This window comes from Dasypus novemcinctus, chromosome 5, assembly GCF_030445035.2.
Source record: "Dasypus novemcinctus isolate mDasNov1 chromosome 5, mDasNov1.1.hap2, whole genome shotgun sequence".
Classification (NCBI taxonomy): Eukaryota; Metazoa; Chordata; class Mammalia; order Cingulata; family Dasypodidae; genus Dasypus; species Dasypus novemcinctus.
Window position 1 is genome coordinate 47,948,365 of NC_080677.1, and position 26,058 is coordinate 47,974,422.

Genomic DNA, 26,058 nt, shown 5'->3' on the forward strand with positions numbered 1-26,058 from the left:
GGACTTCTCTCGTGCAACATTGCTGCTACCTGAGCCTTGGCTACCTCATATGATCCACGGCGGTCTGGGAGAATCGCTGGATGGCTTTCTCCTTCCATGTCGGGGGCTTATACCGACCCGCTATGATTAAGAGGAGCCTTGGATTTCTCGGGAGCACGCGCTTGCACGTCTGAAGTAACCCTACCACAGCCCTACGCCCTCCTCTTTTCTCACCCCTATCTTTTCACTCTGCATTGCTGCTCCTGAACCTTGGTGACCTCATATGATCCACGGCGGTCTGGGAGAATCGCTGGATGGCTTTCTCCTTCCATGTCGGGGGCTTATACCGACCCGCTATGATTAAGAGGCGCCAATAAAACTCTCAAGAGCACGTGCCTGAGCACCTCCACCCCTGCCTTCACCTCTGCCTCCTCCCTTCTGCGCTTGCTCCCCTTTGCCTTGCTCCACTGCTCGTCGTCCCGTCCTCCCCTCGTCGGGGCCTTCTCTTGGCCCGCGACCACCGTCGGAGCCCCACCGGCTCCGACCCCTCGTCTCACCGCGCACCTCGGCTCCCATCGCCGCGCTCTCAAGGTAAGGGCCCCTTTTCTTATCGGCTCCAAAAGGCCATTAGCAATGGGTAACATCCTATCTGCTAAGCAAGCCCCACAAGTTCGGGCCCTCGCCGGTCTCCTAGACACTCACCGGTGTAAGATCTCTTTCAAACAGCTTCAAGTATATTGGGACCTTCTTCTCCCCTTTAATCCGTGGCTTACCACGTGTCAGCTTTGGGACCCGGACACCTATACTCGCCTTATAGATAGAGTCACTTTTGCTGTGGAGCAGGAAGGTAAAAAATTCCCTCCTGGCTTATTACAAGCAACATAAAGTCCAGAAAAAATCTTGAAGGGTATAATCTATGATATGCTATATAAAAAAAAAATTTAAAAGCAGCTATACCAAGAAAGTAAGAATTATGAGTCAACTGTAAATAAATTATATATTTCTGTTAATGTGTTGTAATTGTTCTGTGTTTGTCTGTCTGTTCGTTCAATGTCAACGTATATTGTGATACCTCCGGATGGTAAATATAAATTACTAGAAATCTTTAAAAGAGCTCTATTCAAATGGCCAAAAATTAAATAAGCGCTTATATTAATACTTAAGTTTATTATATTAATACATAAGTTTAAATGTTAATAAGATATCTACAATTAAAAAAAAAAATTGTAAGTCTTAATTAACAAAATTAACTGTACGTCTTCATAAAAAGTTGTTCTTGCCTAGATTAAAATGAATAACTTATTTTTCTTCACAGGATAATATAAAGAATGTAAAACTTATATGAATATTAAAAAGGTTAAAAGTTTGTAAAAATGCTAACGGAAATGTAATAAGTTTTGCAAAAAGACGTATTTTGTCCTAAAGTAAGATGGCTAATTTTTCATAAACTCTTGAAATTTAATTTGCATGCGGCAAGTGTAAAAGGTATTGTGATAACTTTACGTAAGGGAATGTGTTCTGTAAAGATAAAATTTATCTTCAATAGTTTACATTAAGGTATTAAATGGCTAATTCCAAAAGGTCATTCTTAAATATATATATATAAAACTAAATTGATGATAATAATAATAAAAGGTAATTTTATAACAGGAAAGATTAACAGCAACCAAGCTCCCCTGCCAACTTGCTTTTAGGAAACGGTTTCTAATATTGCATGCTACTAAGTATTTAAAGAAAAGTTATTTTTGAGGAAACAGAAGATGATTTTGTCTTTGCAGCCATTGTCTACTTAGCAACACCCCTTGCTATCGGCCTAGCCACTGTTGCGCCGGACGATTGAAACCTTAAACAAAGACTCCTCCTCACTGTCATCTTCCTATCTATCGTTACTATATTTACTGCCCTCATTCTCCTTCGTTTATAAAGCAGTCTCCTACAAACCACAAAGTTTCTGTCTTAAACATACCATTCTCAACCCTATCCTCTAAATGATCTTCTCACTTCCCCCACAGCCTTTAATACTCTATTTCTTTCTCATAACCTTTGCTTTCTTGATAATATTTTCCGCCATCTGTCTAGCCACTACCACCCCAGAAGATTGTAACCACGGCCCCCCATGCCGCCATCGCTCTCAAGCAGCTCCAGCCCCGCGAAACGGCCCGCAACCTGCTTTCCCCGGCCTGCGGCCTGCTTTCTAGCATCTAATAACGTTTCTGCTTTTAACAGCTCCCCATACTTCTGCGGAGCTTCCTCCTGTCTCGACCTCACTCCTCTTCTCAGCCATCCAAAGCGTCCTTTCTTGTCCCCCGCCCCCCTCCTTTTTTCGCTTGAACCCCTACTGCATTGCAGATTGGGCCGCCCCATGTCGGCCCGCCCCATTAACATCGGCCTCTCTCGCACCCGTGAAGACTTTGGCCTTCTTATTGTCCTCGCCTACGTCTCCACCACTCCCGACGCTGCCGCCACCACCGTCGCTGGTGCCCTGACGCGACTTGTCCTCACCGCTGCGATCCTCCAGACCATCACACAGTCTGCCTCTACCGCTCTTCGCCGCCAAGAAGAGATCAACTACCTGTAACGCGCTGTCATCCTGGACTTTTAACAAGCAGATGGACCTTATAGCCACCGAGATCAACAAGAATTGGACATTGGCCACCCTTGCTTGCAACGGCAAGATACTGCCCCCCAAATTGTACATTTATCCCCGGCATACTCACCTCCCTCTTCAGCCCCGCTTCCCTCATTGCTTACTGCCTCTTGGGCCTCAGCTACTTGTTGCTGCTGCCATCCTGGTCCTTATTTGAAAAGAAGGGGGAAATGCGGTCACCCCTCGGGCTGAAGCGTGGTTTGCTGGCCTGGCGGGGGAGCGGCCGCGGTAGGCCAAGCCGCTGCCCCCATAATAGGGTGGCTGGTCGGACTCACCGCCACCCCTGAAGGGAGCTCGGCATGGGCGCAGAGTGCCCTCGGGTCTCCCCTTCTCGGCAGCCATGCTTCCGCGGCCACCCCTCCTCCCGGATGGCGCCACACGATGCCTTCTTTCTCCCTGCGCAGGCGCAGGGCAGAAAATTCCAGTCTGCCCTTTTCCCCTCCCCCGACAGCAGCAACAGCCAGGTGTGGGCGGAAAAATCCAGCCCGCCCTTTTCCCTTCCCCCGACAGCAGCAACAGCCAGCCGTGGGCGGGAAACTCAAGTCTGCCCTCCACCCCAGCAACAGCAGCCACCAATCCCTAAACCCTGCCCCTTCCCCCAGCAACAGCGACAGCCAATCTCTAACCACCACCCCTCCCCCGTCCAGTACCGCCCACTGACCTTTCGCCGGCAACCAATCAGAACAGGGCGTGGCTTCGACCAATCAGCCTTCCCCAGCCCCTATAAAACTGTTGCCTCTCCCTCAGTAAAGTGGACTTGCGTGTTTACCTTGTCTCCGCGGTAGTTCTTCTGCCGTGCGCCCTCCAGTCCTGAGAGCCCCCGACAAGGGCCTGGCCTCCCTTGTCCCCAGTTCGTCGCCTGCTTCTCCGGGCGACCCCTTCGTCGCCGGCTTCGCCGGGCGACCCCGTCAGCCGAATCGCGCAACCCCTTGTGAGACCGATCCCTCGTCTGCTGCCGGACCGACCCCTCGTCCCAAGTGGGACCGACCCCTCGTCCCAAGCGGGACCGACCCCTCGTCCTGAGCTGGACCGACCCCTCGTCTGCAGCCAGACCCCACCTCTACCGACCGAGCAAGCCGCCGCACCATATATCTCACACTTCCCCCATTAACAACATCTTTCATTAGTATGGTACATTTGCTACAACTGATGAACACATATTGAATCACTGCTACTAACCATGATCTATAGTTTACATTATGTTTTATACTTTGCACCACACAATTTTATAGGCTTTGACAAAATGTATAAAGGCTGTTATCTGTCATTGTAATATCATGTAAAACAATTCCAATATTCAACAAATGCCCCATTTACACTTATTCTTTCCTCTCCCTCCCTCTGGTGACCACTGTTTTTATATCAATATTACATGTTCTTCCATTACTAGGATAATAATATGCCTACTTTCGTCCATAGTTGCATTCCCTCCTTATATTTGTTCATTCCTCAGTCTTGAGGATTTTTGAATTGTGATGCCCATTCTGCTTTTGATTCAGAGGGATCTAAGATCCTATGGGGCAGATGGATGGAACTGTATTAATTGCAGTTATAGATATGTCTGCTTCTTGGGTTGGGCATTGTCCGTCATCATCCATTTGTTAATTGAACTGGGCAAGTCTGATGAATTAGAGTGGTGTTGGCTGCAACTCTGCTGATATTCAGGGTTCAACTGACACATGAACAGCTGGAAGTTTTAAGTCTCTGAGACATGTATTTAATGGTGATAATGCTAATTACAGGCTCAAATAAACAGGATAGAAGAATCATGAATAGGAAAATTATAAATTACTCTACCTGATACATTAGGGGGCATTGGTTAGCACATATTCCAAGGTAAGGCCCACTGGCAGCCTGCTGATTTCCTGGGATTGTCTGACATGCCTATAGTGTCTAGATGTCTCTAGAGCTTCCAGGAGCACCTCTTTTTAAGGCACTGTTTATTGTGGCAGACAGTGAGATCCTCCTGAGACATGCTAAGGGTAACCTCTAGAATGACCTCCCGACTTACTCTGAAATCTCTTAGTCATAAAAACTCATTTGAATTTAATATTTTACCCTATTGCTCTAGGTCCTTCTCCAAATCCATCATTAATTGGTGCTTAGTATTAATCTCATTGCCAGGGAAGATCATCTGTGGGATTTATGTCCCAGGTTGTAGAGTGAATTTATATGCTGCTTTTGGCTTAGAGAGAGGCCACATTTGAGCAACACAAAGGTTGTCAATAGTTAACTCTTAGGCAATATATATTACCAGGCCAGATTTCAATTTCACAAGGACAAGGTTCATAAGTACAAACATCAATATCAAGGGCCTGGTGCATTGATCTATCCTCCTTTGCTAGACACTGCCCAGACACTCCAGAGATTCTCACAAATGGATGAGAGAATGTAGCAGGACTTACCAGGATGAGAATTCAAGGCCAGGAATGTATGGGAATCCCTGTATTTTCTATGGTAATTTCTATAACCTAAAAATTTTCAAAAAATAAAGTGAAAAAAAAAAAACAGACATTTGGGAAACACACAGAAGAAACTGTCATTACACATGAAAGATAAATGATCTTATGGTGATGAAAGGCACAATGCAAATTAAAATATTTGATTTTCTTTTTGCTGTTATTTTATTATTTTGTTGTTGGTTTTGTTTTGAGTGAGATTATGAGCTGCAGAGGTGTTGCAGGTTTCATAGTGGAGGATTACTGGGCCAGGTGTCCGTGGTAGGGGGATGTGTGTGGGGTATACCTGGGGCATGCCTCTATGGATTGTGTGTTAATGTGGTCATGGGGTATTTTCTGTTTTTTAATAGTGGCCATTCTAATAGATGTGAAATGATATATCATCATTTTAATTTCCATTTCCCTAACAGCTAGGGATGAAGAACATCTTTTCATGTGTGTTTTCACCATTTGTATTTTCACTTTGGAAAAATGTCTATTCAAGTCTTTTTCATTTTTTAATTGAGTCATTTGTCTTTACAATGTTGGGTTGTAGCTTCTCTTTATATATCATGGATATTAAACCCTTTTGGATATGTAATTTCAAATATTTTCTCCCATTGAAGAGCCTGCCTTTTTGCCCTCTTGAGAAAGTCATTTGACATGCAAAATTATTTAATTTTGAGGTGGTTCCATTTATCTATTTTTCTTTGTTTATAATTGACCTGTGAGGCCTAAGAACCCACTTCATTCCAACAAACCTCAAAGACGCTTTCCTAAATTATCTTCCATTAGTTTTATGGTCCTGGCTTTTATGTTTAGGTCTTTGATCCAATTTCAGTATAGAAAGTGAAATAATGGTCCTCTTTCATCGTATTAGTTATGGATATCCAGTTGTTGCAACACCATTTGTTGGAGAGACTATCTTGCCCCTGTAAACTTAGACTTACTAGGTTTGTCATAAATCAGATGTCCATAGAGGTGAGAGTCTATTTCTGAACCTCCAATTGGTTCCATTGATCAATGTGTCTATCTTTATGCCAATACCATGGTGTTTTCATTACTGTAGCTTTTAAGTATGCTTTAATATAAGGAAGCTTTAGTCCTCCAACTTCGCTCTTCTTTTTTAGGTTGTTTTACCTAGGGCTCCTTTCCTTTCCAAATAAATTTGATGATTGAGTTTTCCATTTCCATAAAGTAGGCTATTCAATTTTTTTAAAAATATAAAACTATTTATTGACCACTGTTCACCAGTATTTACAATAAGGTAAACAATATACAGGTGGATACCATTCTGATTACTTGTGCTTGAAGTTATTGTTTTTCCTGGCTTCTGCTTAACCAGCAGTCCAAATACTGAAAAGACTGAGCCTACAGGTAAGGCATGCATTGGGGGTAAAGAGAAAACATGCAGGTCATTAGTTAAGATTACAAAAGTCTGTTTACCCATTTATGCCAACAGGTCCTACACCATAACATCTAACCATCTGACTAATTTCCACATGCCAGTACAGCACAGGGATTTCAACTTTCCATGAAGAAACAGCTCTCTAGAAGCAACCTTTAAATGCTCATTTAATTAAGCCTTACTTGGCTAATGAAAATGTACCAGTAGTTACTCATCTGGTGGGATGATTTGGTAGTGGCAGATTTTCCTCTCAGAATTTTGAAAATAGTTTGCATCATATGACTACAGATACAGACAATGTATCTGTACATTAAATTCTATTTTTGTTTTTGTTTTTTAAAGTAGTACTGGGGATTGAACCTGGGACCTTGTACATGGGAAGCAGGTGCTCAAACCACTGAGCTACATCCACTCCCTAAATTATTTATATTATTTAAATTGTCCAATTAATTACTGATTCGATTATTTGATTTGAAAGCTTATGACTTCAGGAAATTTTTCAGTTTAAATTGATTTCTTGGTTTGCTAAAAATGATGGCATTCCAGAAGCAACATGGACTTATCTATATCTGTGAAATGTCATTTATATTGCAAATGGTTTTTGCAAATGTTAAAAAAATGCAAAGAAGAAAAATTTCATAAGTATGTATATATACACATGCACAAATAAACAAAAATTCTCCAGAATGGTCCTTGGGCATATATGGGTTAAACACAAGTTCTAATTCAGTAATGACTGGAAAATTTTTCTAACATTTGTAAAAACTGTTCTCTAATGCAGGGGAAATAATATACCATGGTATAGAAAAGATAGAATTATATTTTCTGATAAATGAACAACTACAGAAAGCTTTCATTTGTGCAAAGCTAGCAGTGATATGAAAAAAATACACACACAACACAAACTAAAGACCCCCAAAACCCTAACTCCCCCAATACTTATACATCAAAACAAACATATCAAACTTGATTTCCATTAGAATGTAGTCGTTCTTTACACTAATAAATTTAAAAACCAAGACCTAGATTATATATATATATAAAGCAACAATGCAAACAATTATTGAGCTTCATCTTCTGGACAAGAATGCTAAGTTAGCCTCTCTTCATAAAAAGCAATTAAAATCTGAGGACACTTCATGTCTGCCTCCTTTGTCAGCACCAAGTCTGCCTCATCTGAATCTTTCCATTTCATAAGAAACATGAGCTCTCCACTGCTGTATATGGCACCAATTATGCATTCATGATCAAAACCTCTAGCAAAGTCTCTTCCTTTGTCAGCAGGATATCTTTTCTTCTTTGATTTGCTGTCATCTGATTTACGATCAGATAAAGATTTTCTTTTTGTACCATCTTTTTCTTTACCAGTTTTTTGAGAATTAAGAAATGTTGCAATTAACTCTGGGCAATCTCAATTTTCTTCAGGCTCCCAACTATTGTCAGCATCTGTAAATCCCTTCCAATTTAGGAAATACTCAACTTTCCCATTCACTCTATGTCGAACCAGTCCTTTTTCCATCACATGTACTTCAGGTTCTGACTCTTCAAATTTTTACTCTTTCCATTCTGCTTCTTTCCCATGTTTTGCAATGTAGTTTTATTGGAGGTCATTTTTAGTTGCAGATTTGAAGACCTATTATTCGCTGCCTCCGTACTGCTCTGGGTCCTAGAACTGTAGCCTCTCCAGCCCTGCATGCCTCCAGCTCAAGCCACATCCAAGAGGGAGGGAGGGGGCTTCAGAGCTGTGTGTGGGGCCACTGGGGGAAGTGGTGGTAGGCTACTCAATTTTGTTTAGCTTTAAAAAAATTTATTAAAGTATATCACACATACATAAACATACATAAACGATAAGTGTATAATAATAGTTGTGAAGTTACAAAACAAACATATATAACATCATACAGGACTCTCATAACTCACCCTACCAACAATAATTTGTGTTATTGTTGAAACTTTTTAACTAATGATTAAAGAGCATTGGCAAAGTATTACTACTAACCAAAGTATTTTTTCTCCAACCAACCCTATTACTAATATCTTTATATCATTTATATATGAACATACATAAACAATTAAGTGTATAATAAAAGTTGTGAACTTACAAAGCAAACATGCATAACATCATACAGGGGTCCCATACATCAACCCTCCACCAACACCTTGCATTGTCATAAGACATTTGATACAAATTATGAAAGAATATTGTCAAAATCTTACTACTAATCATAATCCTTATCTTACACTTGGTGTGGTTTTCCTCCAACCCACCTTATTATTTTTTAAATACACTTTTTATATCTGCCTTTATGCCAGTACCATGCTCTTTTTACCACTAATGCTAGGTAATATGATTTAAGATCTGGGGATCAGGGTTTGCTTTTCCTGTTTATGATATTTCTGGATATTTAGGACTGCTTACTGTTCCAAATAAATTTGATGATCATATTTTCAATTTCTTTTTTAATCCTGGTGGAAATTTTATCATGATTGCATTGAATCTGTATATCAATTTGAGTAGAAGTGACATCTTAATGATATTTAGTCTTCCAATCCATGAGCATGGAATATTCTTCCAGTTATTTAGGCCTTTTTTCAGTTCTTTTAACATTGAGTTGCAGTTTTCTGAATACAAGTGCTTTACATCATTGGTTAAGTTTATTTCTGACTATTTGAGTTTTATCTGTCATATTTTATTTTCACCACTCTTTTGACACTTTCAGTTACTTTTATTGATATAATCTTCACTTCTAGACTCTCTTCTAGGCCTCTCTCTCTCGTCTTTTCTTTTCAGGTTCTACCATACCTTTTAGTATTTCCTGAAAATCTGGTCTCTTGGTTAGAAATTCTCTCAGTTTCAGTTTATCTGTGAATATTCTAATCTTGCCCTCATTTTTCGAAAGACAGGCTTGCTGGAGAGAAGATTCTTGGCTGGAAGTTTTTCGTTGGAGTATCTTAAATATATTCAGAGCAATGTCTTTTTGCATCCATAGTTTCTGGTGAGAACTAGCACTTAATCTTATTGGGTATCCCTTATATGTTAGGCATTGCTTTTCTCTTGCTGTTGTCATAATTCTCTCGTCTTTGGCATTTGACATTCTGATGAGTATGTTTGGAGTAGATCTATTTGGATTTTTTAGCATGGGAGTACATTGTCCTTCTTGGACATGGATATCTATGTCCTTTAATAGGGTTGGGACATTTTCTACCATTATTTCTTCAAATATTCCTTCTGCCCCTTTCCCCTTCTCTTCTCCTTCTGGAATACCCATGACATGTATATTTGTACCCCTTTTGCTGTCATTTAGTTCCCTGAGACCTCGTTTAATTTTTTCCATTCTATTCTTCATCTCTTCTCTTGTATGTTCACTTTCAGAGGCCATTTTGTCAAGCTCACCAATTCTTGCTTCTGCCTCCTCAAACATCTATTATATGATGCCAGTGTTTTATAAATTTCATTTAGTGCACCTTTCATTCCCATAAGATCTGCTATTTTTCTATGTATGCTTTCCAGTTCTTTGTCATGTTTATCCATTGTCTCCTTAATATCCTTAATCTCTTTAGCCATCTCATTGAATTTATTAAGGAAATTTGTTTGAACATCTACGATTAGTTGCCTCAACTCTTTTATGTCATCTGGGGGCATTTTGTTCCTTTAACTGGGCCATAGCTTCCTGTTTCTTGGTGTGGATTGTAATTTTTTGTTGGTGCCTTGGCATCTGGATTACTAGAGTATTTATTCTGGGTACAGTTTTCTCTTTAATTCAGTGCTTCCTATCCTTTCTCCCTTGCTAACTGTGCAGTAGGATCCAAAGTCATAATTGGTGCTATAAGCTGTGGAGGCTCAAGCTGCCCTCATTGTGCCAGGGATCAGTGAAGCTTATCCCAACTTTCTCCTTTGCCAGGGTAGGGACAGAGTCACAGCTGTGTGAAATAATTCAAGTCGTGCAGGCGTAGACTATAGTTGCCCAGAGAGACAGGTGAAGCTTCCTGTCCCTTTCTCCCTGCTGGGGTAGGAATGGAGCTGCAGGTATGGGTAGCAATCTATGCAGTATGTCGAAGATGACTACAGTTGCCCCAGTAGACTTCCGGTTTTCAGTCTGTGCCAGCCAAAGGTACCTGCACTTACCTGGATAGGCTGGTGCAAGTTACGCCAGCCTCCTCCCTGCCAGAGGGAGGGCTGAAGCCTAATCTAGGGCCACAGGTCAATCTGGGTGAAAGAAACTGATTCCTATCATCACTGTTATTTTCGGTTGCCCAGCTTCCCCTCAGGCTGGGGGCAGAGTAAAAATGGCAAACACTGGTCTCTTTCTGATGTGGGCAGATTCATATCCCAGCTGTTCCCAGGGTTATATTTTAGCCAGCCAAATCTACCATTCAGTAGCCGAAATCTGCAGCCAGCTGTCTCCTCCTCCTCTGTTTTTGAGAAATGGAGCTTCCAATTCTAGACCCAGAATAGCCCTGGGGCAGCTCCCGCAACCAGAGAAGGATAATCACTGGCCTCCATAGCTTGGCTGGTAATTTCCTGGAGAGGCTGGCGTAGATCCCCACAGCTTCCTCCCTGCTGGAGGTGGCACTAGGGCCCATGCTAGAGCTGCAATCTGATCTGGAAGGAAAGAAGCCGGTCCCCACCAGCACTAAGATTTTCCATCCACCTTGCTTCCCCTTGTGCTAGGCATGGAGTTACAATGGTGGCTACTGGCCTCTTACTGACTTGGACAGGCTCAAATTTTAGCTGTTCTCAGAATTATATTTAGCCCACTGAATTTACTCTTTGTAGCTGAAGTGGTGTCCAACCTTCTCTTCCTCCCCTGTTTTTGGGAAGTGGAGCTTTCAATTTCAGCTGCCTAAGAGTCCCTGAGGTGGCTTGTGACTCCAGTGGAGGATGGGCACCAGCCTCTGTAGCATGGAGTGCTCTACTTAAGAGTATTCTCTTCAGGTGCTTCACCCAGCTCCATACAGCTCTGGATGTTTACTAACTGCCCTATAGCAGAAGCTGACTCTACGAGCACTTTACTCTGCTGGCATCTTGCTGGTTGTGTCCAGGCATTCAATTTTGATAGGTATTGGGTTGAATCTGTAAATCAATTTGGGTAGAATTGACATCTTCATAGGTTTAAGTCTTCTAATCCATGAACACAGAATGTTCTCTCATTTGTTTAGGTCTTCTTTGATTTATTTAACACTGTTTTGTATCTTTCTGAGTACAGGTCTTTTACATCCCAGGTTAAATTAATCCTAGATAATTGATTATTTTAGTTGCTATTGTAAGTGGATTTTTCTTGAGTTGCTTAACAGATTGTTTATTATTAGTGTTTAAAAACAGTACTAATTTTTGCATGTTAAACCTGTATCCTCCTATTTTATAATATCATTTATTAGCTCTAGTAGTTTTGTTGTAGATATTTGAGTTTTCTAAATATATAATCACTTCATCTATGAATAGTTAAAATTTTATTTCTTCTTCTCCAATTTGGATGCCTTTTATCTTTTGCATGCCTAATTGCTGTAGCTAGAACTTCTAGTTCAATATTGAATAACAGTAGTGACACTGGGCATCCTCGATTTGTTCCCGATCATAGAGGGAAACTTTCAACCATTTCCCACTGAGTACGATGTTGCCTGTGGGTTTTTCATGTTTGCACTTTATCATGGTGAGGACCTTTCCTTCTATTCCCATCTTTTCAAAGTGTTTTATAAAGAAAGGATGCTGGATTTTTGTCAAGTGACTTGTTGCATCAATTGAGATGATCATGTAGTTTTTACCCTTAATTTGTAAATGTGGTATATTACCTTAACTGATTTTCTTGTGTTAAAATATTTTTCATACCAGGAATAAAACACACTTGATCATGGTTTATAAATCTTTTAATATGCTTTAGGATTCGATTTGCAAGTACTTAATTGAGAATTTTTGCATGTATATTAAGTAGAGAGATTGGTCTACAATGTTCTATTCTTGCAATAGAAAATCTAGCTTTCACATTAGGGTGATGTTGGCTTCACAAAAAGAGTTAGGGCTAGGGGAGGAGCCTGAGCTGGAGTGGCTGCCACCCACCCGGCTCTGCAGTGCAGAGGGCACTATTGGGGGCCCCCAGAGTGACTTTGCCTCCCCACGCTCTAACCTTAAGATTAGTGCCCAGCTCAGGGGTCCCCCAACTGCCCATGGGCAGTGTCCTCCAGCTCCCAGGGACAGAGCAGAGTGAGGACAAGGAGGCAGACATAGGAGGAGGATGGGGGTTAACCAGTTAATGGTGCTCAAAGTGTGTATATGACATGTACTTGATGAACAAATACAGCTTATCCATTGGAACTGGAGTTTTTCACTCAGAAATTGAAGTATATGGCAGAGAATTTGCTTGTGGTGGTCATCCTTATTTCTTTTTTGGAATAGTTGAAATTTCCATAGGAAATCCTTCTGAACTAGAAGAAATATTTAAATTTAAAGAAGCTGTTCTTTTAGGGAACACTGACTTCCTAGAAGATGATAAAGAAAAAATTATAGAAGAACTGGGTAAATAATACAGAGGCAATGCCTATCATTTGATACATAAAAACTACAATCACTTTTCTTCAGCTTTATCAAAGATTCTTTGTGGGAACAAAATTCCATGCTGGATCAATCAACTTGTCTACTTTAGCTCCTGTATGCCCTTTATACACAGTTACTTCCTTAAGGAGTGGCTCACTTTTGCAGCCCTCCAGTCTAGTGTCAGCCAAGAGCTCCAGGACTAACTGGAGGAAATGGAGGATGCTCCAGCATCAGCTTACTTGGCAAGCACTGCATCGGGCTTCACACCAAACTGTAAATATCTCCTAAGTCACACATTCAAAACTGTCTCTGACAGTTGAATATCACTAGAGAATAGCAATAAGTAAGCGTCTTTTGGGTATTTTAGATGCAAATATGACTCTCTCCCATATCCCAATTTCAGGTCAGGATTATATTTGTAATTCAAAAAATCACTTGTCACAGTAGGGAGAACTTCATATGAAGACATCTTCCGTATATTGTTTGTTTTTTTAACTCACTTGTAAATGTATATTTTCTTCTTCTGTTTTATACAAACTGTTATGTTTCCTGTATTTCGTATTGCTGTTTATAAGTCTTACATGTAAACCTTTCACGATAAAAAGAAAATCTTCAGGTCTTGAAAAATTAGGCAGGCAATCTTTGTACAGTTTTGCCAGAGCTATGGCATAAATAACAGGCACGCAAAAATATACTTATGCTATTATAGTCACCATCACCTGCTTCAGGATTGATTTTGGATTTTTGTTTTTGTTCTTAAAGATATTGGCACCAGAATGCAGGGAGCCAAACTTCCTAATGTGAAGGCACAAACAAACAGCGCTGAAGCAGCAGGGGGACTTGGTCTGAATGAAAGGTGGCGGACCCAGGCCCACTTCCTCCCAGTACTCTCTCCCCCTTTGAGAACCACATCCACTGAGGTTCTGATTGAATGGTTAGTTTCCTTATCAATATCCAGTCACCTAATTAGGGTGGCACTTTCTTGTGTATATCTGACATTGATGTCTTCAATTCTGAAATTAAGGTATTTTTTTTTTAAAGATATTCTTGTTAGTGACTATCAAGTGTTTTTGCACATGTCTTAGGACGGGTTGTTTAATACATATTGACTTCCCCCCCTGCATAAAATTTTGTGGTATCCTTCTGAGTAGCAGTGCAAGTTTACATTCAGTAGATTTTAACTATTTAGGCTACCTTTTATACTAAACTTTAAAGACCAGAGTCTAAAGTAACAAACTTCAAAAAGGTAATTCTTTGATATTTCAAACCACATCATGGCTACCCTCAGTTTGCTACATGAATATAAGAACCACATCATTAAATGTAAAATTAGATTTTTCTGCTTTAAGAATGAATGTCCTATGTAAACTATTGAATGTAGTGTATAAGTTATCCAAGGCAGTCACATTAGCTTTATATATATATATTGGTAGTTTACATTTATTTAAACCTCTAGATTGGATTGTTTTTTATTGCTCTCTGTGAAAATACATATCATAACATAAACTACATTTTTAACTTTTCCTTAAGATGATTTTGATTTGTTTTATCAACTAAAGTACACACTTTTCATGGAGAAAATAAGCCTTGGGTTACCTGAGAAAAATGAAGCCACTTAACCTAATTTATGCTCTTGACTGCTCTGTTTCTAGAGAGGAAAACCTCTACAAATTACTCTTAGTTCTTTAGGGGGCAGAGCACTTGTTTTAAGAGATAAGGCAAAAGAAGAGAATATATGGTTCAGACCTAAAAATGCAATTTAGGACAAAACAGTAAGGCTATAGCAGTGAATTGGGTCATTACAAGAAGAGTCCTCACATTATTAATTCAATTTGCTTGGTATGTTACTTCTTATAATGTGGTAGATTACAGTCTATTCGAATCATATGTGGTTTATTCTGGGCTGCCAACAAATATAAAGGAGTTGCCATTAGTTAAACACTTCTTCTTAGTGCTAGCCAATAGGATCCCTTCTGAATGTATCCACAATCCAGCATGCAAATGATTTTATTGTTACTGTGTTGTATTTAATTTCATCTGCAGCATTTTGAAGAATGATGAAAATGGTGCAAGGGGTCCTGGTCTAATTACATAGTGGACTAAGCCAATTATAATAATAATCAGCAGTTAAAAATTCTGGACATTAGATTTCTGTAATATAATTTCACCAAGCTTGGGAAATAAGGATTTTTTTTTTCTTTAGCAAATCTCATTCAAGTCAGCTCCTTCTCTACAGTTCAAAAATTGAGAATAGATTCTATTAACTAACATTGTAAAAGTTTTTCCTTGCCTCTGGAGAAGGCAAACTGATCTCTGGTAAGAGCAATCCTATATCAAAAATCAGTTCATTAAGATATGTATAGTATAATGGGGTAAGATAGTCTCTTTGTAGTTGTAATAAGTGAAAGACACTTCCTTTTCATGGATTGGTGGATTGGACAGAAGGTTCAAGAATCAAGCTGCTGTTTTGGACAGTTTGTTTTAAATTTCTTTTTTTCTTTTTCTTTTTTTGGTAAAGACTAACAAGTTTGCATTATCATTTTTGGAAAGTGTGTGGCTTGTAGTATTGTAGACGGTGGTAGTACTATAGTAAATATAGCCTCCACTTAGATGCCTGAAATCTAGACAGCTATTGTTCTGACTCAGCAAAAGTGCAATTACCCTTCACAGCATTTGAACAGAGCAGGGAATTCTGGTTTTAGTACATTAATAGTAATGTGTGTACTAAGAGATTCAACACTACAGATGGTTGCAAGACTATATCCGTGGCTTCCTTCCATCACAAAATGGGTAGAAACACATTCATTGCTTCAGAGCTGGTTCTAATCTGTGTATCTTTTTGTGATTCTGTTTCTGTAAGATACTCTGTAATTCTGATACATGCTGTTTGATATAGGATGTTATTTTCTTTAAATGACTGAATTGAAAAGACTTGTGCTTTGTTGAGCAGACTGACCATACTGCCATTGTGTCCCTTTCAGGGTGGTTTTAGAGTGCAACGGACTTACTAGACTTTCATGGTATTCTAGTCAAAACACGTACACCTTCACAGTCTGAAAGGTGTTACAGCTGTTAAAGATCCTTGAGAACCTGAAGATAATTTCTTGTGAAGTTTAATGCAGATGCACTGTCATTCATAGTGCTCATATATTTTAAAAATACCAGGAATCTTCACTTTTGCTACCTTGATACAGCACTGGGCTATCATGTTACAGCATTAAGATACATCAATTCATTTAAAAAATACTTATATAAGAAAAAAGAGAGGGCATTTTCCCTGCTCTTAAATTTTCTAGAAGAGTTTGAGCAGTACTGGCATTAATTCTTCTCACAATTTTTGGTAAATTTCACCCATGAGTCCATCTGGTCCTGGAATTTTCATTTTTGAGAAATTATTGATGACTGATTCAATCTCCTTTCTTGTGATTGGTTAGTTGAAACCTTGTATTTCTTCTACAGAAAATGTAGGTTGTCTAGGAATTGGTGTGTTTCATCTAGTTTGTTTAAATATATGACCTAAAATTTTTCATATACTCTTATAATCCTATTTATTTCTTTGGAGTAGGAGTTAAGGCCCCATTTCATTCCTGATTTTATATATTTGCATCTTTTCTCTTTTCCCATGTTTTTCTTTCTTAGTCTAGCTAAGGGCTTATTAATTTTATTAACCAACCATTAGATTTTTTGAATCTTTTTTTTTTTGTTTTCCATTTCATTTCACTCAGTTCTAAACTTTCTATTTCTTTCCTTCTGCTTGCTTTGATATTAATTTTCTGTTCTTTTTTTAGTTCCTCCAGATGTTCAGTATTCTTTTATTTTACTGCTTTCTTCCTTTTTAATATAGTTGTTTAGGGTTATAAATTTCCCTCTCAATGCCTTCACTGCATACCATATGTTTTGTTAAATAGTGTTTTCGATTTCATTCATCTTGAGACATCTACTAATTACTCTTGCAATTTCTTCTTTGATTCAGTGATTGAGTAAATTGTGTAACCTCCATATATTTGTGAATTTTCCCATTTCCTGCCTATTATTGATTTCCAATTGTATTCCATTTAGCTCAGAGAAGGTACTTTGCATGATTTCAGTCTTTTTAATTTTACTGAGATTTGTTCTGTAACAGAACATATGTTCTATCCTGGAGAAAAATTCATGAGCACTTGAGAGCACTTATCCTGCTGATAGGGGTTGCAATGCTCTTTTTATATCTATCTCTTTAGTCATGTTGTTCAAGTTCTCTGTTTCCTTTTGATCCTCTGCCTAGTTCTGTGTTTTGAAATGAGTTGCATATTGAAGTCTCCAAATATTATTGTAGAAGTGTCTATTTCTCCCTTCAGTTTTGCCAGAGTTTGCCTCATATATTTTTGGGGCACCCTTGTTAGTTGCATAGGTATTTATTATTGTTATTGCTTCCTGGTAGATTGTCCCTATTATTAATATATAATGGCCTTCTGAATCTCATAACATTTTTTAATTTAAGGTCTGTTTTTTCTAATATTAGTAAACCATCCCTGTTCATTTTCGGTTACTTTCTGCATGAAATATCTTTTTACAAACTTTCACTTTAAACCTGTTTAACAATGGGTCTAGAGTTATTCTCTCATAGACAGCATACAGATGGCTCATGTTTTCTTTTTTTTTTTTTTTTCATTCTGTTTGTCTGTAGGATAATCAATAATTGACTTTTTACAATCCGTTTTGCTACTGTCAATGAGAAATCTAATAAGAGACAACAACTCAACTTTTTAAATCTAGGTTTTAAAAAAAAAGTTCCATATTCAGTTTCATTTTGAAATTCATTCAACCATTTCTGCTGATGGACATAAACCCCACAAATGCCATGTTGTATCTTCAGCACAAAAGTATGTATTGTTTTGTCATGGGATTTCACTAATATATGACGATATTTGATGTTTAATTTTCCATCTCAGTTTTGTAAGATAATATAGGCTACAACAAAAGACTTGCAGCAAAACACTTTCTTTGTACACTCATTAAATTATTCTTCTTCAGTTAAGCCGCATCTAACAACCCCTACCACAAAATTTATATTTTATTTTTACCCCAAAACTTTGGGGTAATTGAATGCATATTAGGGTTAGTTCAAGAAATCTGGTCCACTACCATAACCTTCTACTCAAAAATAATATTAAACCTTACTTTGAGAAAGGGCTGTAAATTTTTTAATGACTTTCTTTCTTTATAATTATGAAAAAGAAATTATACATAATAAAACCATACCCGCATCCCTTCCATTACTTATATCTTATCAAACTATATGTAGTACTGTTGTCTAAATCACAATGCCCACACCAATCTCGGCAAATTGTTCTTGAATTTCACCTTCGGGTAAAGGGTCTGCAAATATGAGTCGTTCACAGCAAAAACTCCAGTGATGGAGCAGGTGCTTTGGAGAACGAGACTTCAAGAGAGAAACTACTTAACTAAGGTTTCATTTAAAAATATAAATGTTGCAGAAATAGTAGAAAGAATGATACATTTGTTCCAAATATTCACACTTAAGATGACTTGACCTACAAAACAAAAACAAAAACAAAGAAGCAAAAAATAAAACTAGGTCAAACAAACTAAACAAAAGAAGGATGATTGTTCCCAGTGCAGAGATTCTGGGTCCTTAGTAAACAGGACTAGACTTGGAAGCTACAGATAAAAACGTTAAATACAGAAAATTTGTATTCTAACACTGGGATAAAGACAATTGAGTCCTTCACTGCGGAGTGCCCCATATTATATAACCACAGCACAATCTGAGCTGTTTATGTGTGGAGAAGGGTGATGACATGGCAGATACTTGGGCCCTCTAGGTTTCTCTGGGACCATATGGGTTTAAAGTAATCTCAGTTCATAGGCTGGTCTGCTCTTGCTGGTATCAGCCTTTTCCATTTTTCCAAATATATTTTACAAATGACAACCTTTTATATTTCTTCAGTGACCAGAGAAGAACGAGGGGCAGTAGTTTATAAAACCTGCCCTCTCCCTCTTCTGCCACACTACTGGGCCTGTACCTTGGGTCTGTGCTTGGTGCCAGACACTTGATTGTTTTAGAGATAGAACACACACAGCATTCCAAGTAGAAAGTGATAGCCAGCAAACTGCTGGCCAGACACAGAGGTGTGAGCCTTTCTGGGCCATAGAGGGCCTGCCAAGGGTTGCAACATTGTCTTTTCAGCTAGTCCTGGAACTTTTCAGAGCCCTATTTAGGGCTCTAATGGTCTTTTCAGAAGTCTGGACATATGGTCCAAGCTTTGTATGTTTTCCTTTGTAAATGTTGGTATGTGTTATTTTACTTGTTCTCTTAGTACAAGGCTGGCAACACAGTTTGAAGAAGAAATCTAGCCAAGTGAATTTCTGCCCAAAGTGAAGAATATCATAACATCAGTGAGGGGATCGAATGGAATACCAAAGTCGGTGAAGTCCTCAGTGGAGACCAGTCCTCTAATGTTACGAAGTTTGCAGCACTTAACAAGGAGGTGAACGGGTTCCTTTTCTCACTGTGGGATATAATAGACATGCTGGACAAAGCACAAAATGGGAGCCCCCAAATTTTCATTCCACATAATGATTTTGGCTCATCTTCAAGCACAAATAGTTACTTGATGAGCCATTCATATCCTTTCAATCCAACCAGAATGGACAAAAAACATCTTAAAAGCATTCAGGAGAATGGAGAACAATGTCAGGAAGAAATACGTAAGGGTTTGGATGAAAATGCTCAGTCAAAGAATGATAAAGTTGCTTACCTTGAAAGATACTAGATAGATCAAAAGCCTGCAGGGAATGAAGGAATAGGAAACAAAGTTTCCTGCATGCAGAGAGAACAGGTATCAATGATAAATCAAATTCTGCGGGAAAATTAACAGACATATCTTTCTCAGGTTTATCCTTTCATGATCAATATTTCACTAAATTTGGGATGTATTTTTCATAGTGAGATTTAAGAGTTAGGTTTTGTGTTAGTTGTTTGTTATAAACTTAATATCACCTCTATCCAATCTATTTAAAGTAAATAAACAAGCGTATACTCTGATTAAATGAGTACAAAGTGATCTCACTGTTACAGCAACCTCATCAGGAGAAAGAAAATAGGCAGCAACCAAGCCCTAACACCATCACATGTTGCAATGCTGTGAAACTTAATCGCAAATGAGATTTGGTTTACAGGTCAGAATCACTAATGTTTCTCCTGCCCTATTCTTTTTTCTTTTTCCTTTATAATAGTATTTTTCATACAGTAAAATTATTCATTTTAGTGTAGAGTCCTGGGTGCTTTGACAGGTGAATACTCATGTTAACTTCACCAAGCAAGATATAAAACACTCCAAAAAATACCTCCCTGACTATATCAACCACTCTCCAACTCCAGCTTCTAGCAATGACTCATTTCCTTTGACCTAGGACACTGCTCATATAAATGGAATTACTGGTTAGCTTTTAGATGCTGATTTCTTACACTAGCATAATGCAATTAAGGTTATTCCTTAAAAATGCCGTATTTGTGTTTGGGCTACAGTGCTGCCTCTTCAGCAGTACTTTTTTTTACAAACACAGTTCTATGTTTTTGCTAATCCCAAGAAACTGAACATTTTCTTTTGATTTGAGGGGGCATTTAAAGCTGACTAAAATAAAACTTGCCAATTACTATGCACTTTCTGGGAATCAAAGATAGAATGCAACAAAAGTGACACTGTGGGGAGGATATGCTTGTTTTGGGATTGAATTAATAATCCTTTATCATTTATTTATTTCACTTACATCATTAAGTGGCTCTTAGCAGTCAGAAATGAGGTGAGCGGGCAGCCCAAGAAGCAGAAAGGTATGAGCAGACACATGTGTGTGATCATGTGGTACATTTTGAAATCACTCAGCAATAGACCATAGTTACAGAAATGTGAGCATCGTTCTAATATTACTGAATGTGTGATATGCACAGAAATGTAATCTAGAATAATTTACAGGTAGATACTTGAAAATGTACTAATCATCGAAAATTTCCTTGACTTATTAGGCAACTAGAGTAATTATAAATATTATACATATCAGTTTAGGGTTTTAGCTGTTATATTTTTAAAATATTGGAAGGGGAAAATATAACTGAATGAAAAAGTACATAAGCAGGTGCTTTATTTCACCCACACCCTCATGTTAATGAAGAAACATGTGTCATTGCTGTCACAGAAGCAGCACGGGGTGCTGAAGACCCTGTTCTGAGCCTAATTTCTGACCCTCTCATGAACCTGTGGGATATCTTGTCCACTAAAGACCTTGCCATATCTTTCCACATCACTAAAATTCATTGTTTTGCTAATGTCAATTCAATTAAGCAAATGTGTTTTGAGGGTCTATGAGGTCTTGGGCACTGAGCCAACCCTGTGGATAACATGTTGAGTAGGTACTCTGCCTTCAAGGAACTCAGAGTTTGGTAGATAAAGAGGAGAATGCAGAATTTTACTGCAGTGGATGGTGGTGAGCGCTGTGAGAATGGTAAGTATAGTGGGGTATGGGAATCGATTTTGGTAGAACACTCTGGGAGAAAAAGTTGTCTCAACTGACACTAAGCTTAGGTAGAGAGTCAGGTAAAAGGTTCAGAGCAGAAAGACTTTAGACCATAGATCCAAAATATGCAAAGTGTGAGGAAATGCTTGTTCTGTCCATGGAAATGCAAGCCAGTTAGCGCAACTGGAGAGCTGCATACTGCTGGGAGAATGAGAATAAGTCTGGCAAGCAGCCACCCTGGGGAGTCCTGTGGGTTATCTGTGGCCTTTGTGCCTTCCCCAGAGGGCACTGGGAACCATCCGTAGAGTTTAAACAAGGCTGAAGGCAAGGAGGTAACAAAAGATAAATTTAGACCATGTGCTCATTAACCTGGAGAGTGGTGATGGTGTACTATGCTATATGCTGTCCAGAGAGTGTGAAAATGAGTGTAACTGAGAAATTTTAGAAATGTAATGCCTGTGACCTGAAATAGAATTAAAGCTGTCTTCTGTCTTCTGGCTTAGGGTAAATGAGAAATATGCATTAGGAAATTATGGAGAAGTCCTGAACAGGTGTCTGAATGGTGTAGAGGTACTGGTTTGACAGGCTGGTTTTTGAGGAGTCACGGGGCAGCTATTCCTCAGCATTTAGACATGAGTCTGGAGTCAGGAGAGGGGTCTGATGAGACGCTTTGACCATCGTCAGCCTTGTGGGCCGTGGGCGTGACTGACCACAGGTTTGTATCATGTGTCAGGCCCCTCCCTTCCACTCCTGACAACCTGTCAGGCAGAGGCAGACTCGAATCTCTACTCCTGCCTGTTTCCTCACTGAAGGCTAAGCTGGCAGGAGCATGTCCTGAGAAGCATGTTCACCTGTGAGGGGAGCCAGCACCTGAGGGGAGGGGGTGCAGAATCCGTCTGCGGGTTAGTCGCGGCACCGTCCTTCCCACAGACCCACGAGGCAGGGTGAAGGCCCGCGGCCACGCCCGCGACCTGCTGGGGTCTTACCGCTTCACAGAGGGTCGAACAGTAACTGAGAGAGAACGTCCAGAGAGGGGAGCGCTGAGGGACTGCCGCGCGCAATCCCCCCGCAGCGGCGACGCGGCGAGGCCTGGGCGCGGGGCTGACTCGCCAGGCCCTGAGGGAAGCCGCTGAGGGACTGGCGGCTGTGGGGCAGCGGCGCCGCCTGCTCAGAGGTGTGAGCCCCTGACCTCTCAGATGAGACGCCTGTGTCCCTCAGCCTCTTCAGGCCACATTTCTCTTCTGTCTCCAGGTCCTGCTCCCTCCTTTGCAAACAGCTCCTTTGAAGCTGTTTTGTGGCGGGTTTACTGCGTGCGCATGCGCTTTTTGACCTGCGCGCTTGTTCTCAACTGTGGGCTTCTTAGCCGGTATCTCCTAAGTGCGCATGCGGAAGCCCTGCTCCTTAAAGATCTTTTTATTTCCTTTAAGTTTGTTCTCGTCTCACAACATATGGACAACATCAAGAGGAATCTAATTATCGTGGAGGAATTCAATTCCAAAATTTTCATGCTCCGCTCTTCTTACTTACATTAAATCAATGAATTTGATTCTAGATATGGTATTTTTCCTGTATCTGTTAGAATTAGTTTTGACATTGTAATAGATCTCTGTCGAGAAAGTATTCCCAGTATTCTTTAAACCATGACAAATGTTTGAAATACAGTGTAGTTTTAAAAATTAAAAGGAATAGAGGGAAGCGGACTTTGCCCAATGGATAGGGCGTCCATCTACCACCTGGGAGGTCCCCGGTTCAAATCCCAGGCCTCCTTGACCCGTGTGGAGCTGGCCCATGCGCAGTGCTGATGCACGCAAGGAGTGCCCTGCCACGAAGGGGTGTACCCCGCGTAGGGGAGCCCCATGCACAAGGAATGTGCACCATAAGAAGAGCCGCCCAGTGCGAAAGTGTAACCTGCCCAAGAATAGTGCCGCACACACCCAGCAGTGACACAGCAAGATGATGCAAAAAGAAACACAGATTCCCAATGCCACTGATAAAGATAGAAGCGGTCACAGAAGAACACACAGAAAACGGACACAGAGAACAGATAACGGGGAGGGGGGGAAATAAATAAAAAATTAAAACACATTAATAGGGGTGGAGCCAAGAGGATATCAGAGTAAGGAGGTCCTGGAGTCAGCCCCTGAAAAAGGGCAGTTGATAGTGACCCAGAGCTACCTAAAGCACCTTTTGTAGTACCCAGGAGACCAGAGAAGTATTCTGCAACATTCTTGACAGTGTGGAAGTAGGCAATTACCCACCTGCACAGAGGAATCACGAGTAGAGCACTCCACACCACAGAGTTGGTACCCGAGGCATGCAAGCCACCTCAGAAGGTATTCAGTGGTTGGAATTGAAGTTCCATCTCCCCCAATAAAACTGGGAGGAAAACACAGATTGGCAACAACTTCAGCTACTGACTAGTGGATTCAGCAGGCTGAAGTAGAATCCTAGGAACAACTCAACTTTGAACCTGTCCAGGACAGAGGGAAGCTGGTGGCTGCCATTCTGACACCACCCCAGGCATGAGGGGAAGCAGTGCTGACTGAAAATCAGTGCTTCTAAGTACTGGCTTCTTTCCACCCAGGTTGGATTCCATGTCTAGCCTAAACTCCAGTCCCACCTCTGGCAGGAAGGAAGCTGGGCAGACCTGCACCACCTCTTTGGGAAACTGCAAGCTATGCCACAGAGGCTGGTGCCCTTCCTACTCTAGGGGCACAAGCCGCCTCAGGAGCTGTTCCATGGTAGGAGTTAAAAGCTCCATTTCTCGTAAATAGTGGAGGAAGAGAGAGATGTCCACTGACATCAGAAACTGATTAGTGGACTCAGCTGACTAAAGTATAATCCTAGAGCCAGCTAGGGTCTGAGCCTGTCCAAGTGGGAAAGAGTCCAGTAGCTACCATCTTGACTCCACCCTCAGCATGAGGGGGAGCCTGGCTGACTGAAATCCAGTGAAGTTAGGGACAGGTTTCTTTCCACCAAGATTGCACTGCAGACCTAGCCTAGGCTCCAGCCCTACCTCCAGCAGAGAGGCAGCTGGTGGGAACTGCACCAGGCTCTCCAAGGAAGAGCAAGTGCTCTCTGCTGGCAGAGCCTGAATAGTCAGACACCTGGGGCTGCATCCCCACACCCCAAGAGAATAGGAGAGGAGCTGGGAATCCTTGGTCTCTCCAGGCAGTAGCAGGACTTTTCAGCCCACACAGATTTGTTGAACACCTTTGAGCCTATCTCTATCTCAATCCCCTCACAGAATGGTGTGTTGGGGGGGTACTTCTGTTGCCTTAACCTCCCAAGGCAACAGTTTTGGGCCACACAAGTCTGACTGTTGAGCACCTGTGGCTCTACCTCCATCCCCATTCGGACAAGAGAAGGACTGTGTTTGCCCAGCCTCTTTGGGTAACTACAGGTGCTTTTGGCCCACACAGCCTGGTCTGGTGGGTACTTGTAGATTCACCCTCACCCCCCCAATAGGAAAGAAGGTCCATAGAGATTAGATTGTGGGGCACTCCAGAGGATCCATTCCCACTCACAACAGGGAAAGGGTCTTGTGACACAACAGTTTACCTGACCAACTGTGGTCATTTTGGACACACACAGCATAGATTGCTAACCAAAAATAAAGCTCCATCCCTGCCTAAGGTAGGGGAGGAAGGGGTGTGAAGCTTCATCAGTGTTTCTGAGTGACTACAGACAGTACTGTGCCCAACTGGGATCATTAACACAGCTACAGGTCTGTCCCTACCCCTGACAGAGGAGAAAGGTGGGAGAAACGTCATCAATTCCTGGGGTGCAACATGGGCAGCTTCGGCCTCCATAGCTTACAGGACCAACTACATCCTTGGCTCCTACCACACAACCAGCAAGGGAGAAAAGATAAGAAATCCCTAAACTAAAGGGAGAAACTGCACCCATAATAAATACATCTAGCAAGCCAGATGCGGAAACACCAACAAAAATTTACAATCCATACCAAGAAACAGGAAGAGATGGCCTAATTATAGGAACAAGATAAGCCTACAGATGACATAAAGGAGTTGAGACAACTAATCTTAGATGTTCAAACAAATCTCCTTAATGAATTCAATGAGATGGCTAAAGACATTAAGGATATTAAGAAGGCATTGGATGAGCACAAAGAAGAATTTGAAAGCATACATAGAAAAGTAGCAGAACTTATGGGAATGAAAGGGGCAATAAATGATAATAAAAATACACTGGAGGCATATAACAGCAGACTTGAGGAAGCGGAAGAAAGGATTGGTGAGCTCAAAGACATGGGCTCTGAAAGTGAAAAAAGAACAGATGAAGAAAAGTGGAAAAAATTGAACAGAGTCTCAGGGAACTAAATGAGAGAAAGAGATGTGCAAACATATGTGCCATGGGTGTCCCACAAGGAGAAGAGAAGGGAAAAGGGGCAGAAGGAATATTTGAAGAAATAATAGTGGAATATTTCCCTACCCTAGTGAAGGACATAGATATCCATATCCAAGGAGCACAACATAACCCCATCCAAATAAATCCAAATAGGCCAACTCCAAGAAACATA

At 40.5% G+C, this 26,058-nt stretch overlaps 2 pseudogenes; one reads left to right on the forward strand and one right to left on the reverse strand.

Annotated features, from left to right (window-relative positions):
• Nucleotides 1–7,532: 7,532 nt before the first annotated feature.
• Nucleotides 7,533–8,083, reverse strand: LOC101412624 (chromobox protein homolog 3 pseudogene; annotated as a pseudogene).
• A 4,619-nt stretch (nucleotides 8,084–12,702) lies between these two features.
• On the forward strand, nucleotides 12,703–13,321 carry LOC101420066 (deubiquitinase DESI2 pseudogene; annotated as a pseudogene).
• Nucleotides 13,322–26,058: the final 12,737 nt, after the last annotated feature.